We start from the raw sequence: 16,692 nt of genomic DNA, 5'->3' as shown, positions 1-16,692 counted from the left end.
AATTGTACGTACTCTCAGTATTTCTGCTCACGAATTGCCAATTTGGGATAGTTATTAAAGGTATCTCTAATTGGGCACAATAAAGTATTTGAGTGATGAATACAGTTGTGACTTAAAACTGCACGCTTATTTGCAAATATTAAGATGCATGCAAAAACAAGGCATAATCTAGGTAATAGTTTTTGGTGCTTCCTGTTTGCAGAAGCGAGGGCCATCGCTCGCAAAAGCGCATTTACGTATTAATTGTGGTTATTGTTTTGTTGTTTACGAGGATCAACATTACGTGAAGCAGCCAATACGTTGCACACAACTAAAATGACGACTACATAAAAGCGAATGTTCTCTTAAAGAGCACAGAGCCTTTTAAGCCATATCTCGCCCTAACAGACGCCGGTGTATTTCAGTGTTTCCTCGATGCTGCAAACGGTGCCCATCTGGAGAGCTAACGGTTCACGATATGGTAACGCGCGCTCGTTAATCGGGATAACTTGGTAAGCCCGGCAGCGTGGGGGCTTAAGTCGGCAACCTGAGAGCGGCCGAACAGGGATTATCATTCTTTAGAAAACGCTCGCAACCTTTATGTCTTCAGAGCACGCTATGCGCTTTACGTTATGTCGCCTCTTCTTTAGCACATTCTTTGCCGTCGAGTCAAGGCACAATTAAGAAATCAGGCAGCAGGCAACTAATGGCCGTTTCTGGAGGGAAAGTGTGCTGCCATGGAAGAAAGCAAAAAATACCGCTCAAGCACTCCGTACAGAAGGTTATTCTGCGAAGCTGAAACTTGCAGCCCCTGTGTCACTGGACCGTACGTTAGTGACGTTATACCTGCAGTCCACCGTTGTCGCTTGCGTTCAATGTCTCGAGTTTGCTCGGCGGTGGGGTTAGCAGCATCCGGCCGCCATGGGCCCTTCTTCGACATTAAATTGCTTCAAAATTAAGTCTGGTGCTAACGTAAGACAATGAATCGCTCATACCTCCGCAGACGCGGCCTCCCCATTGCGACAACAGAAGTGAAATTCGGCGCTGGAATAATGAGCGCCAATGGAGCCAGCTGTGAAGAAGAAGACAACGGAAAACGCGGGGCTAGTGGCACGACCGCGTTCACGTGGTTGCGCTGAGGGGCGCCAATGACCTAGCTGCCGAATAAGCCGACGACGCCCTAGCTATTGCTAATGAATAAAGCTTCCGGTACAGAGGCGCGGACACACGCATTTGCGTTGCGCCTCGCTTTTAAAGAAATGCTGGCTCTCCCGTAATCGATAGTAGATGTAAGCACGAAATGGCAACCGACAAAGCAGACTGCTTGGACATGATACTAGCCGCAATCTTAAAATGGGTGTAGTGCATGTTCGCAACAGCACACCCCCTATAGCAAACCGCACCACGCCATACTCTGCACTGGTTCATATGGACGCTGCCCAGCTCGAATGAGATAGCCGGCTGAAGGCGGCACGACAGACAGCGAAAGGTGCAAGTGGGACAGAGCGCACTGCCAAGCTACAAGAAGAAAATTGCCTCAAGGAGGTGCCACGAAGCTTCACGCCATCTCTCGAGCCGGCGCAAAACCCCCACCGCTGAACTCGTATGGACCGCTGACGTTCAAAAGAGCACAGGCAGGCAACCCTCTTTCAGCACCAAAAGATGACAACGAAGTGTATCGTGTCCTGTATCTGCCTTTTGAACGTCGCTCTTCTAAATGACAAATAAAAGTTCAGAAAAAAATGGCTGTGGCTTAGGTAAGGTTAAGCCCAGGATGCGAAGCATACTAGCCTTTATTTTAGTTGTTGAACCACTGTTTAGCCTGGTGAACTGCTGTTGCTTGGCTATATTTGGTTCGGCTAGACGAAGAAACAACTCATGCATTACTTCTTCGCCTTCAAGAGTGGAACGCGACAGCGTTCCCGTCGACCCGCCAAGGGGTGTAAGACAATGGGCTACAGGGCAGCGACTACGCGCCCCGCATTGGACGCGGTGAGCGTCGAGCAAAGCAGCGTTCGGCGCGGCAACGAAATGTGCGCCTGAGCAAGAGACGCACGCCTTAGAAACAGCGCGTTTCTAAGGCAACACCGCATTCACTAGAGGCGCTTTTGTACCGCTTTGAAGCGTTGTACTCGTGGCTCAGTGGTAGCGTCTCCGTCCCACACTCCGGAGACCCTGGTTCGATTCCCACCCAGCCCGTCTTGCAAGAGTTGAGCCAAAGCCACTTCTCCTCTGTCGTGACGTCACGGTGTCACGTGATTTCATGGTCACCGCCGCGCCTGAGGAGCTGGGTTGAGCCCTCGTAATATGCTTCGCATAATACTAAATGTTGTAGCTAGAGTTATGGTGTCAACAAACATAAGGCAGAACTCGGAAGCAATATTTTTTGTAACTTCTTTGAATATTAACTAGCCTATGTAATGTGATCCTGTACAAAGGGTTGGGGCCAGACACCACAGTTTCGACTGGCTTCACGAATGTTCTCGTTTTGATCTGGGAACATGCCCGGATGTTCGCGTTTGAGTGCCCAGATAGGCGCTCTGGCTTTTTTTTTTTTGGCTCAAGGTCACTTGAAGGTCGCCGACAACGAGAGCTAAACACATGTCACGCCTAAAGATCTAGACAGGAGCATGGCGTCAAGCACTGAGCTTTCGCAAGGCAATATAATCTGACGCTGTTTTGTTCGTGCTTTCAAATGACAGCAGCAGTCCGTACTTGTGCTCACTTCGCAGTTGGTTCGAATGCCATTTACCGCCAGAGTTGTAGCCGCTTTCTTCAGTCGGTTAGGCTTGGTTCGAATGCCATTTACCGCCAGAGTTGTAGCCGCTTTCTTCAGTCGGTTAGGCTTGCGGCATATGAGGCCTTGCGTTCTTAGTCTGGATGCACGGAAACATATTTGTCATTGCAGTGCGAGCATTACCTGCAGAACATGCGCGTACGATTAGCCGCACGCTAAAGGTCCCGAACAGCGTAGTGTCCAGGAAGATGATGATGCCTGCACATCTGTGCGAGCTGTTTAGAACGATCGCTTGATGTGCATGGGAGCTTTTTTCGTGATTTCTCCTTTTACTTCTCTGACGTTGAGCTTAAAGTTCTGTTCCACTTGGTGTGCAAGTGCACTTGCGTCCTGTATTAACAGGGGAAACTAAACATCGGAGCTCAAGCGAGGATAAGGGAGATGACTTCAGAGTATGTTAACCAGGGGGTCAAACTAAACCGAAACTGAATCGTGATTTCCAGCTGAACAGAAATCTAAGCACTATTTTGTTTTGCGATCTTGGAACTGAACTCGAACCGAAACTTATTGGAGGAATCGCCCCGAACCGGTTCCTGAAGCGGTTCGGCAGGCCAAATTAACCATCTGAAAGGGGACATCCGAAGCGAAATGTTGGAACAAGCCTCAAAGCCTTCCTAGTCAATCAACCAACGATTCCCAGTGTTCAGCTAACAGCCAAATGACGACGAATAACATCTAGTGAATTCTGAACTTTTTATGCTGCTTTATGATAATCTTTTGGACAACCAAGGCTTCCCTTTATACGTTGAAAACTGCGAGCGCCTTACGCTTGCTATAGCACATCTTCCCGCTCTCTTCAACAACTGGGTTCAAATTTCGCTTCTGCCTCAAACCCATAATGCTTAAAAATATATCTGCGTCACTTGATAAATTCTTGTTCTCGATCAAGTTTTCACGCTATAATTGTATAGGGGAAATTTTACGAATTATGGTTTATCCTTTCAAGCACATATAAAGTACACTGGGCCTATATGGGAGAAAAACAGGATGCAGGTCCAAAAACGTGTGCAAGAACTCAGTATTTCTTAAAGAATAATGCTTAGAACGAAGGACTACACCAAACATTACGCAAGTCTAGTTCACTTCCTCATGAATGATGAGTATTTTAGCGGTAATTCTTGTTTGTGTAAGTGACTTTTTTATTATTCGAGGGCGAATGGCGTATCACTTGGACTGATAACGAGGAAGGGTTATCAGGGACCGTGCTTCTTTCTGATGGGCACCCAATACTTATAAATTTTATACAGATGAACATGTCATGTGTCATGGCGAATGTAGGCATCACAAATTGAAAGATTCGGCACTTGACTCAATGAAGATTGCAACATTCGGTATTACCGGTAATCTCTTTGGCAATTACGGTAGATTTTTTGCATTGCAACCATGTTGCGTGATTTGCTCGTTACTATATAATAGATTTATGCTATACTTTCAGGTTTACGGTACGGTGAAATCGGCACTGATTTTGATTGAGGGTAACATAACCCTTATTATGCACCTCATCTCCTTTACGGATGAACACGTATGGCCTTAGTAGTTATGTTTGTCCTCCCGCCCACGTGCCAACTGGAAACAAAGTTATGCATAAATGGGATCTTTTAAACCTTCTTAAGGTATATAAATTGCTATTAGTTACCTCAATTTCTTGTAACATTTATCGCTATTTTAGTTATTGTGAATGCAAAAATGCTTGGACACCTAATGTAAGTGTTTATTTTTTCTTAGTTTTTGCGCTGTGCTCTCAAACAAACGAAAAGGGGTAGCCGTCGCCAGCAAACTGCACAATAACTCCTCTGTGTTTAACTTAATAAAAGATATGACCTTCGTCGATGGGAAGAAATGGAGCGGAACGAATAAAATCAAAGTTGATGTGATCCTTATTCAGTACACATACCTGCAACCACACCTGAAGTTTTTCTAGCTATAAAAAATGTATATTTTGCTGAAATAGCGAAAAAATTTACGTACTGAACAGTAGTTGAAGTCTACCTAATGCGACGCATTCATTTCTTGTAGAGGACTGTTGTATGAATAATGTAACGATTGCGTAGCGAGCGGGTATCCAGAGATAAAAGGCTCTACTGTTACTAAATTCATTAAATAAGGGACTAAAAAGTAAACGAAAACACAGTGACACATGCCAATTCACATCTATGGCACATCGTTTTAGACTGCACTTGCACATAGGTATCGAATGCACTTTGTCATTGATGACGCTGATGGAGGAGTGGGCCATGTTTACTGGCACGTATCTAGTGACCCAAGTTCGCAGCAAATGTTCGTTGAAGACCAGCACAGACGGAGTGACACATTCCTAGAGCTCCAATTCTGTGTGAAAGTGTTTCATTGAACTGTGGTATCTACCCACTACTGCATCTACAGTGACCCATGTCGGTGCTAAAGAAACTCGCTGAAGAGTTGCATATGTGTACACAATGCCACATACTCTGCGAGTTAAGCTGGCCCGACGGTTGGTTTGGAACCCTGTTGCCTCTGCAAAGCAGCCAGATGCTCTAACCACTCGACCATGCATAACACAGAGACCCAGCTTGCGGGAAAATGATTAAATACATAAGAACATACGTACTTAGTCTCCGGAAAGTCCCTGGAGCACCTATAAATGCTAATGCATAAAATGTTTCATGTAGTTTAGGAAGTATACAAAACTCAATGGGTTAATAGTTTACTCGGCTGGATGGGCTGCAGTTGTAGTCCGCACAATAAATGTATAGCATTTACTCCATAAAAATGGCTTGGAGTGTTACTATGAAAGCGCGAAAGCGGAATCCCGCATGTAGTAAACTTCTAATATACTACTTGTTTCGGTGGTGCCAATACGTTGTGTCACTATACGCTAGCACATTACCATCGACAGTCATCGTTAGAAGGGCTCTGCAGAGTTTTTTTTGTTTGGCGAGGACGAATTCTCCACACGTACCCTTCAGTGCAACCAAACTGTAGACGAACATGATGCCGGTCAGCCTTGCGAGCACCCGGTGCAGTCTGGTCTAGCCGATTCGGTGTGGATAGGCCATCTATTCCCGCGCCGGTCACACCAAAGAGCGCCGAACGCCGTCGATCGCACTTACCGCGCTAGAGTTTAGGCTGTGTGAAGATTGCTTGCTAGAAGTGGTTACAAGTCACTCAAGTACGGCCAATCCCTGAGAAGCCAGCTACGAAGATATTCTGTTGAGAAATATCACGGATGGTTACGATACTCTCTAATACAAGCTTTGAGCGCAACTGTATACGTGTCTTCGTTTCGGGATATATTGAGGCATCGCACAAATAGTAGCGCGAAAGACACATACAGACCGCCGTACACAGACAACACACAAGCAACCGTTGATTACCAAGCAGGCACGGAACACTGCACTCATCTGCCCTTAAGCCCGAGAATATCTTGTTTCGTGCTGTTTTTCATGTAGTTCATCCCTCCAGTTCCCTTCAATGACAAATGCAAATCAACCTTACTGCATCGAATGGCAGAGCCGCAAAGCTCGGCGCTATATATAGACCGGCCACGCAGTAGGAGCTTCCCGGCAACTGCAGCTTATGCAACCATAATCTTTACCAGGAAATGCTTGCGCCGAACGCTATGCACGTCGGCGAACTTTCTGGTTCTTTCTTGTCTTTCCCCCGCACGTCGGTGCCGCCGCTGCCGCGTATGCACGGACGAGAGCACCATCTGATGATGCCTTTAAGATGGACTCCTCCACTTTCCTCCTCGTGCTTCCGCTGCACTCTCCTCTTCGCGCTCTCGCCGTTTTTAAACCCCCGCTGCGCTCCGCGTTCGCTTTTCCACCTTTCGCTCTGTTGGTTCGCTTTGTTACGCTGCCGACGCACGCCGACACTCACCGCAGGAACGGGCGCCAAAGCTCTCCCTTCTAGAATTAGTAGACCCTCTTGGAACGTATACTCACAGTCTCTGAAGACTCTCTGTGGTATTACAACAGTATAACTATAGTGACGGGTGCCTCTTTCAATTTCTAAGGTACTGAGCTATGCAGAGAATTATTAAGTCGAGAGCATTGAATGAGCCATGGGTGGAAAAAATTGACTGTCCGGCATTATGGCACCAAAATTGAATCGCACCAAAATTCAATGGCACCTAAACTGATGGGACTCGTACTCGCAACCGTTGGTGAGAGCCGAACCAAGTAACTTTGGTGTTAATTAAGACGAAGGTAATTAAGGTGCATTTGTTTAGGATTCAGTTAATTAAGGCACTCGAACCCACGACCTTTGGCGTGAGAAAGCAATAGGAAGTAACAAGCATTCGATTTAAAATGTCAAGTTCTGTATCGAATGTTACACAAGACCACAGGTTTTCGCCTTCATCCTCTTTACTGTATGCTAAAGCCACTCGATGTTTTGTCACTTAGTCCTATGAGTGTTATCCGGCTCCGATAGCTCTATGACGCCGGAAGTTTGTGGCTATAAGAATCATTATATTTATTTAAATTTTTTAATAATCAAAAGAAAACAGCTCTGTCTCTGAATCTTCCTTACCTTATTGTACACGGGTTTCATATATTAACATATGTAAACGTAGAACCCCTAGGTTTCTGTCATTTGTACCTTAACATCTCCGCCTAGAACTAATTAAGCTCCCTGTTTACATAAGGCGATGATGTGGCCAAGCCTTGGAAACAGTAGCGGGAATGGGAATGCGAGATAGGATCGGCTCGAATCACCGATGCCCCTACATGTGCTTCCACATATAGGATTTACCCTAATGTACGATCGTAAAGAGAACGTGGGACGTAAGCACAATACGGAAAGCTGCACGACGCCAGATTTCCCAAATAAATGCATCTCTGGATACAGGTCTGCCAAAATCTCTGAACACGCATACACGCTACAGAGGTGCTTAGAATGAACTCATTCTCAACTTGATGTAAAGTGGGGCAGTACAAAGTTCGAGCAAACCAACATCGCATTTCCCACCAGAGAAAAAATGTTAAGGAAAGTCCAATCAGGGCGGCGCTGAGTGCAAGAGGGGCGTTCATCATGGCTTAAAGCAGACACCGGAAGAACCTAGCTCGTATTCTGTTTCGATCCTCCCTTTCATGTTGTTTCCTGTTGCTTGCAAAGACCACCGTACACAGACAACACACAAACAGCCGCTGATTACCAAGCAGGCACGGAACACTGCACTGATCTGCCCTTAATCCCGAGAATATCTTGTTTCGTGCTGTTTTTCATGTTGTTCATCCCTCCAGTTCCCTCCGATGGCAAATGCAAATTAACCTTACCGAGATTCCAGACCATCCTTCATTTGGCCGTTCGTAACAACGTGGTAAAGCAATACGCGGTCCCACATCCTAACGCCCTAGAAAAAAGAAATTTAAGAAAGATTGTGCCAAAGGGTTGAAAGGGAGAAGAGCTGACATGTGTAAGCCTGGTTACGTAACAAAGGCTACCGGTTGCTTCGCTATTATATATTAATCAAGCTGTACAGTGCATTGCTTAGAGCCAGAAAGATAGAAAGCCTCTTGATTGTGCAGAAAACGGGGAAAACCCCGAAAAAGTGACGCGTCGGAGCGCTTCCTGGAGAACCCTTTTGCCATTCGTTGCAATCTGCACAGTACGGGACCATGACGAAGCACAAAGCCTATCAGGACATATAGTTACTACAGTTCAAAAGTCGAGTTCACAAGGCCACAAAGTTCACAAAGTTCGTAACTGCTCTTTGGAAGTGGCTTCTAAGCCTACTAATATTAGGCGTTCTATTTGGGCGTCCGCAACCACCCACACGCGCAGCGCGCGAGGTTGCGCGTTCGTAGCGAAGCACGCGCACGATAGTGCAATAGCTGGCAATAGGCAAAAGTTGAAAACGGGATTGCTGACAAGCACGCGTCGGAACCAGTATGATGCTAGTCACCATATGCCACTTCCTGAAACTGGATAGCCAATATCAGCCGCCACGATGTCCAACCACAAGCCCGAGTCATAACTTCGGCAAGAGCGATATAGAAGAATGCGCTCTCGTGGACACGCGACGACACGCGAGAACGACCCGCAAAGTGTGCTGAGCCCGCAGCGGACGCAGCGCAGGGGTGCTATGCAGGATGCGCCGAGTTTCTCGTTCACCCGAGTTTTACCCGAGTTTGCTCGACGGCAGTCAGTGAACAGAGATAGCGCGGAACACGCCGAAGGTGCAGGCAAAAAAATATGTAGACAAAAAGCCCCGTATGACAACATGCGCGCACCCTGCGCGGCACGCTGCTTCCACGTTTCAAGAGCAGAAGGCTGCACAACGAAACGCGCCAGCGCCGCGCATTGTTATCAACGGATTATCGCAACTTAGCGATGCCGTGGCTGTTCCGCTGTCTGTCTGCACACTTGCCGTGAGCCGCTTGCCACGCCTTTCCCGAGTGCGTCAAGGGCGTGCCTCCTCTTTCGAGCACTATCTGCCTTTCCTACATCGAATGCGAACAGGGTACATGCGGCGCATTATTGCACCTACACTTTCACTCAAACGAATACGTTAAAATACAACAAATAAAATAACGAACATTTTTATTTCTTTAAGTATCTATTTTTCGTTTTCAACGCTAGAAATTTGTGATGACAAACGGAGATCGAGCAAATTATTAAATTTTGAACTTCTTGCCGCGAGTGGCGACAGTGAGGCGAAAGCTTAGAAGCGGTACATGGAATCGGGTCGCACGCACGAGGGCGTTCATACGGTGATAAGGCGCCTAGGGGCGTTGCAGTGCTATTCTCAATAAAGTCGGTCATGATCCATGGAGGGCCATGGCCACTCTTTCTCTATTAGGGGAATAGAAACGCAGCGCCGCGGTACGGCTGTTCATCGCAGGCGCTTCACTAGGCTATTAAGGCCCCCGCTTTACCGACTAAAAACGATACAACGGCTGTCGCTGCAACATGGCGGTATGTTATTTTAGAGTGCGCAGTGACGCAGTTCAGTGAAAATGTACCAGTTTATCTTTGTGCGCGAAGCCTCTGCGATACATTGCGAAAAGTGCGTGCTTCCCCAGCAACACAATTCGTCGCTTGTCATCGCTTGCCCAGTGAAGGTGCCTCTGAGGGCATGTACGCAGTATATAAGTGTGTTGTGCAGTCGAAGGTGCTTGCGGATTACCTCTGCCGGAGCCAGCAGCGATCGCAGATCGATATCGTAACGACACCGCAGCACTCGCATTCTGGCAGGTGAGGGCTCTTGTGTGCAGTATGAAATCAGATTTCGAACGGAGAGAGGTGTTGGAACTGTTGAGTGCGCAGTGCTTGTGATGAAGAAATGCCATTGCACTGGGTCTAGAAGAGCGAGCGATTCTCGGACGCTGATCGTGTTTACGACGCTGTGGCCCCGTTTCATCACCGATGACAGAGCAGTCATCTCAAACGACTGCTGCAATACGCACTCCTCAGCATCGTCGTCGCCCTCGGCGCATCGACGCCTTGCAAGCAGCTACAGTGACGTGCCGATAATTATTTACTGTGCGCTACGCGCCACAATACAGGCAATGAAACCGTTTTGTGCGGCCATCTCAGCCCGAGAAGACGTATGCATAAGCCAGCGACAGTCAACGCTTTGTTTTTGGTAGTGGTGCTCAGTACATCACCGATGACAGTGCGTTGTGCGTGTTTTATGTCGGCGGTCAAGATTGTCGATGCCTCTCAGCTCGACACCGCGTCGCTGTTGCCGGAAGATAAGTTGGGCGTGGCCCAACTATAGTGGGTACGCGCACAAGAGTTACATGCCTCGCGCGGGGCGTGACCTCTGGTTTTGATTGACAGGTGAACTCGTGCTAAACTCGTACATCGCGAAACCCCCTCCGAGTTCAACTCGGGAACATGGCGGCGGCAGCAGCAGCCTGTTTCATTGCATCCAGCGACAGCAAGCGTCAGTATGACCGTCCGGACCCGTTCACCTACATGATCGACGGGGAGTTTCAGCGTTATTTTCGCCTGTCGAAGACATCAGTGCGCTGGCTGTGTGACGAGCTAGGCAAAGACTCGTCTGCGGAGACAGCGTAGCGGGCTTCATTCGCTCACCGTCGACGTAGAGCATGTCATCTGTGCCCTCCATTTCTACGGGACTGGGAGTTTTCAGGGAAGCGTCGGCGCCGAGCGTTACATTGGACGCCATCAAACTACTGTTGGCCACTGTGTCAGTGATGTGTCTGACGCGCTTATCGATGCGGAAGTGCGTAAGCGGTGGCTAGCTTTCCAGAATACTGCGGCTGTGCGGGCATATATAGAAGTATGCTTCCTACTTCGTGGGAACATTACGAACGTAGTCGGGTGTGTCGACGGAACGTACGTAGGAATTAGGGCACCTTAAAGGTCAGCGTTACTGTGATTAACATTGAAGCAATGTTTAGACACGCTATATTGCCAAACTTGTCACTTCTGTGTAGCCGACTTAAATTTTGTGCTAGCGACATCTCACATGCAGCTGCTTATGATACTTTTTCGCTGGTTGATGACTTTTTGCCGATTGTTCTACTTGTTTGTCAGGGTGCCTTCAAAATGGATCACTTTCTTGGGAAAGAGGTTAATTAAGTATAAATAGATAAATGGATATCACAAATTGTGTGAATAACCTATGAATCCTAATCTCATAAAGAACTTGGGGTTCTTCATTGGTGAAGTCACTTAGTATGCACAATGCTGAATTTTGGTCATGCGTAATCTATCGGCCGCACTATGAAACAGCGAGGCATTGCACAATTTGTTGAAGCGCGAGATGTGGATGTTGCGCCAAGGCGGTTGTGCCTATGCATTTGTGGCGAAATGAAAATGCATTGAGAATCTTAGTGTGTTGGCTTGCATGAAGAAAATACTTCAGATTGTTTGCTCTGTTCACTGTTGATGCATGTGCCAGAGGTTCAATAATAATAATAATAATATTTGGGGTTTTACGTGCCAAAACCACTTTCTGATTATGAGGCACGCCGTAGTGGAGGACTCCGGAAATTTTGACCACCTGGGGTTCTTTAACGTGCACCTAAATCTAAGCACACGGGTGTTTTCGCATTTCGCCCCCATCGAAATGCGGCCGCCGTGGCCGGGATTCGATCCCGCGACCTCGTGCTCAGCAGCCCAACACCATAGCCACTGAGCAACCACGGCGGGTTGCCAGAGGTTCAGTGTATCTTCTTTTTTGGGGGGGGGCGGCGTTATTCTGGATGGATTAATTGTATATTTTCGTCTCATAATGGGGCTCGAATTCTTAAGCAGTAGAACAATGCACATCCAATGCTCTGCAGAACTCTCTGTACGTGAAGATGTCATGAACCACCAAGGCAAAATTACATATCGGGAGAAATGTGGTGCAGATGCCAATGAAAAGTGGGTCTTTAACCCACCATGATAAAAATAAAAATTGCAGAGCAAATAGACCATTTGTACACCTTTCGAGCAATGATTACACAAAACATGATATGCTCAAACGAGTAAACGCTTGCCGCAATGCCAAAGCTGGCTGAGCGACATGCAGCATATATTGGCATTGAACATGTCTCGTAACCGTTATTTTAATTGTAAGCCCTTGCTGTCACACCTTTCCCTCGAGCACTCCCTTTACTGAAACGTGGCACTGTCTTTCCATTTTTCCATTAGTGCCATGATGATAATGGCAATGGCAGCAGCAAGGCTGGTTAATGCTTGCCCCTTTGATTCCTGTGAGTTTAGTGGTAAAGAATATGGCGCGTGCATACATACACCTGTGCTGCAAAATTCAACATTTGTGATTTTTGGGAGAGCTAATTTGTGTTGGGAAATTTCAAAGATGTGCACCATTGTGGCCTAATAACTAGAGCATTGGTGAGGTTGAAGACGGTGTATTGGTATAGAAGCTTGAAGTTTAATTGCACAGCAATTTGACGGGACACAAAGAAGAGGAATACACACAGCAGAATGCTTTGCTGTGTGTTACTCTTCTTTGTGTGCCGTTGAATTGTTGTGCGATCCAACTTCAAATAGAGCATTGGGCTTCTTTGGTGCAGGACCGAGGAAGTGTGAGCTATTCAACAACATGCCAGTGCCTTGCCACACAATTATGGAAGTTGGAAGGTTTGCAAACAAAGCTTTGCTTTCAGATCCACCTGCTCATGTAATACAAGCACTAATTGAAAGAACCATCATACAAAAATAATGGTGAAATCAATGGCCTGTGAAAAGTGTAATTTGTATATAGACACTGTTGACATAATAGGTGCCATACCGGCCTCCAAATTGTACTGGACAGAGCAGTTTGTTTCCTATGTGAAGCACAACCTCCCATTACATGCTGTGCAGATAAGCAAGCTCAATTTTTTTGACGTGCTACACAACATTCAGTGTAATCTGTTTTTGATTCTAAAGAAGTGCCAAACACCACCTCTTTTTCAAGGACATCATGGGAATATTTGGCGAGACCTTTTTACAGCCCCTCATAATGGATGTTTGGCCAGCCAGCTTTGCTTGGATGCCTTTATAGATTTCTGCTCCTGATCATTGTGTGCTATCAAGTTGCAGAAGTCTATGCAGCTGGTGCAAGGCATTACGTGCTTCTATAGTCGGATACAACTTTAGGAGGCTGCGGAATCTGCACTTTAAGGCAGGTGAACACAAGCCTGCACCAGTGGGCACGCACTCTAGACTGACATCGTGCCACCGGACAGACTAATACCTGCTCGTTGGAGAGGGACTATTTCTTTAGACGTGTAAGCAATCGGCTGCTGCGCTTTGATCATCTGGGTGGGGCCTCTCCTGTCTTCTGAAGTTTTATACGACTGTAAAGGCTGCTGCTTTTCATACAACACAAAAGGACAAAGTGTGCAATTATTTGGCCTATGAAATGGATACATCAGAAGTGTGCTATGCAAGGGCTTAAGATGTGTGAAATATAGTACATGCAATTATAAGACAACGTTAAAGAATATGTGGAATCGAACATGCATGTATGGCACATTTGAATCAGGGAGTGTTGCAGTCATATGCACAGTCTTTGGGTGATAGCATTATTAAGCTCCTGCTGTTTCCTGTCTTCATTGTGAATTATACACACCGTTCATCTTGTGGCTAATCAACACGCACTGTATTCTTGCACATAGAAAGAACAAACAGCACAATGACGTGTATGCCGCATTAGTGTATCTTTTATTTACATGGTCCAAGAGTGGCACAGGTTGTCTTACGTTTTTGCCTATTTTGAAGCGACACCAAGTGCATGTTACAAGTCTCCTAATATGCACAGCACAATGTTTACTGCAATAATTTTGTTCATGTTCTTGAATAATAAACAAAATATTAAACTGAAAGCTCCTTTATAAGGTGCCTTCTGTGGGCTTGACAGGAGAGCAGTGAGGGCACCGATACTACTGTTGCAGAGCAGCCCTCTGGACCTCTGCTACACTCTCAAGAGCACATGCCTGGCGCTCGCCTACTGCCACCAGGCGGTTGAGTGCCTCCAGCAGCAGAATGTATTGCTGCAAAAAAGTGTATTGGAATGAATCAGCCGCATAAAAACCATTATTTACAAAGAAAAATGCTCGTTGCACTATTAGTACTAAGTGTCCTTAACTGTGGAAGCCTCTAGTGTAGTATGCATAATAAAACAATGCGTTGGGACAACATTGCTTTATTTTTCATAACTGGGGTTTCCTTTTTCAGAGCCAACTGTCATGTACATTAAAGTGCCAGCAGCTGAGGTGGCCCCGCACCTTGACGAGTCTCTATTTTCAGCACCGCAAACCTATTTTTGTTCGCTGCAAAACAAATGCTTCACCCTACAATCCCGTCTTATCCGAGCTGATTGCATCCTATGACTACAAACATCATATTTTTGTCCCATTACGCAATTTTCTACCATCCTCGGCTGTAGTCCTCTCTCCTTGACATTCATTCTGTCATGCTTATGTATTCACCTGTTATGAATTGGCAACAAGTGATCGAATACGTGCATGGCCTGCCTGCCAATTCCTTTTTTTTTCTTAATCTCAACTAGCATATCAGTTGCCATGGTTTACTACGCCACTGTCTTCCTGCCTTAATGCTATCTCCAACAATTTTTGTTACTTCGCTTTCTGCACAGTCCTTGACATCTCAAGTTTCTTTGTTAACCTCCAGGTTTATGTCCCATATTGCATAACCGGTAGAATGCAATGATTCTAGACTTTTTTCAAGGATATCGGTAACGTGGCGATCACGATTCGGTAATGTCTTCCATGTGCTGTTCAACCCATGAAATTTTTGTATGTTTCCTGCTTTATATCAGTACCTGCTATTGATATGTCACCTGAATAAAGATACTCTCCCATAAATTTTGCGGGCCTAACGTCACTCATGAATTTCTGTTATCTCACCAAGTTAGTGAAGGTTACCTTCATCTTTTACATATTTTTGCAAGTCCACTTGCATGTAAAAGCACGAACACTCATTGGCTCTCACTGCCTTCTTTAAACTGCTGGACATTCAGTTCGTTACTACGAAAGTGACTTAATCCGTGCGTGCACTCATATTATGCTAAATATGAAGCAGTAGAAATATACTTATCTGCAGTTTGTCGATGTCTCCTTCACTGTGTTGGTAGCGAGATCTATCGTCAAAACCACCTCCTTGTCGCATCGTAGCTATATAGGATGTCTGCCTTTTGCTCACACTATTTAATGTTCGTGACGCTCGCAGTCGCGCAGAGTGGAGGAGCTCGGCGCACTCGCAGAAGCAGCACCGGATAAGTTGTTTCTTCAGCACTGCGCCGTGATCAGTAGGTACGCGTTTCGATCTGTAAAATCGCCGAAGCTATTGGCAGTCTTTCGGGGTGCACGGAAAGATTGCTCACGGAGGAACAGAACTATCCAAGAAATGATGGTCATCGTCGAGCCTGATCACTACGTCGCGCACTGCAAGCTCGTTGTACGAGTTTGTTTACACTGGGTGCCTCCGATGCTTAGCCGCCATGCTCGCCGGTGAGGGGATGGCATGACGCCACCACAGTGTTCCCTCGTGGTATAATGCGAAGCGTACTAAATTAAAAATTAGTCTAATGCACATTCAGTGTGCATGTTGTAAGCTTTAAAATGCTTCTAAACCACGTTAAACTAACTAATAATATTGTACTAAATGCGTTTGTTTTATAACTCGCTTGTGCATGAAATGCACTCGGTGGAATGACAAACAAGTGAAAGAAGGCACGACCATGCACCGACGGTATGATCACGTGAGCCCCAGTTTGTCGACCGCCCAGAAGGCAACGCCCAAGGAATGATAGCCAGCCAGAGTGAATCTAGATAAACCAATGAAACTGGAGCCTTGTCGAAAGATAAACTGTGTCTCGGTACCATTCGTGATTTCATCTTGGGGTGTCGCCAGAGCTCGTGAAGATCCCGAGTTTCGCCAAACTCGGCGCATCCTGCATAGCACCCCAGCTTTTGAAAAGCTGCGGGCGCACGCAAGATACCGTGCGTACTCCTGTGCACTGCGCATGCGCAGTGACGCCTCCGTGGGTTGGCTGTGTACGCAAAGCTGTTACGGACGCCCAAGTAAAACTGTCTATTATGTGTAGCATTTGGATTGGCCGGAATCTTCTCTTACAAGCAATTCAAGCGTAAGACTTTTTTTTTTGAATAGGAGTCTAGATATTACTAACTGAGCCCTTCTTTTATAAGGCTGTAGGCTCACGACATTCCTTATGCTGCCTGAGGAAGGCTTCACCTTACCTCTCCAGAAAATTCTGCACATGCTCGCGTTAAATTAAAATTGTCAAATTAATAAAACAAATTAATTTGGAAAATTAGCGCTGTTGTTACTTTGTGGTTCTAAATTGTCATGAAAGCGGCTTGTTGGGGGCTATTATTTATTTTCTTTATTGCGCTATGCACGGAAATATGGAGACATGAATTCAGGGAGAAACGGATGGTGCGCAGCAGAAAACGGAGCAACATATACTACTTCGCAAAAAA

This window comes from Dermacentor albipictus, chromosome 10 (genome assembly GCF_038994185.2).
Source record: "Dermacentor albipictus isolate Rhodes 1998 colony chromosome 10, USDA_Dalb.pri_finalv2, whole genome shotgun sequence".
In the NCBI taxonomy this organism is placed as follows: Eukaryota; Metazoa; Arthropoda; class Arachnida; order Ixodida; family Ixodidae; genus Dermacentor; species Dermacentor albipictus.
This window is presented reverse-complemented; position numbering follows the sequence as displayed.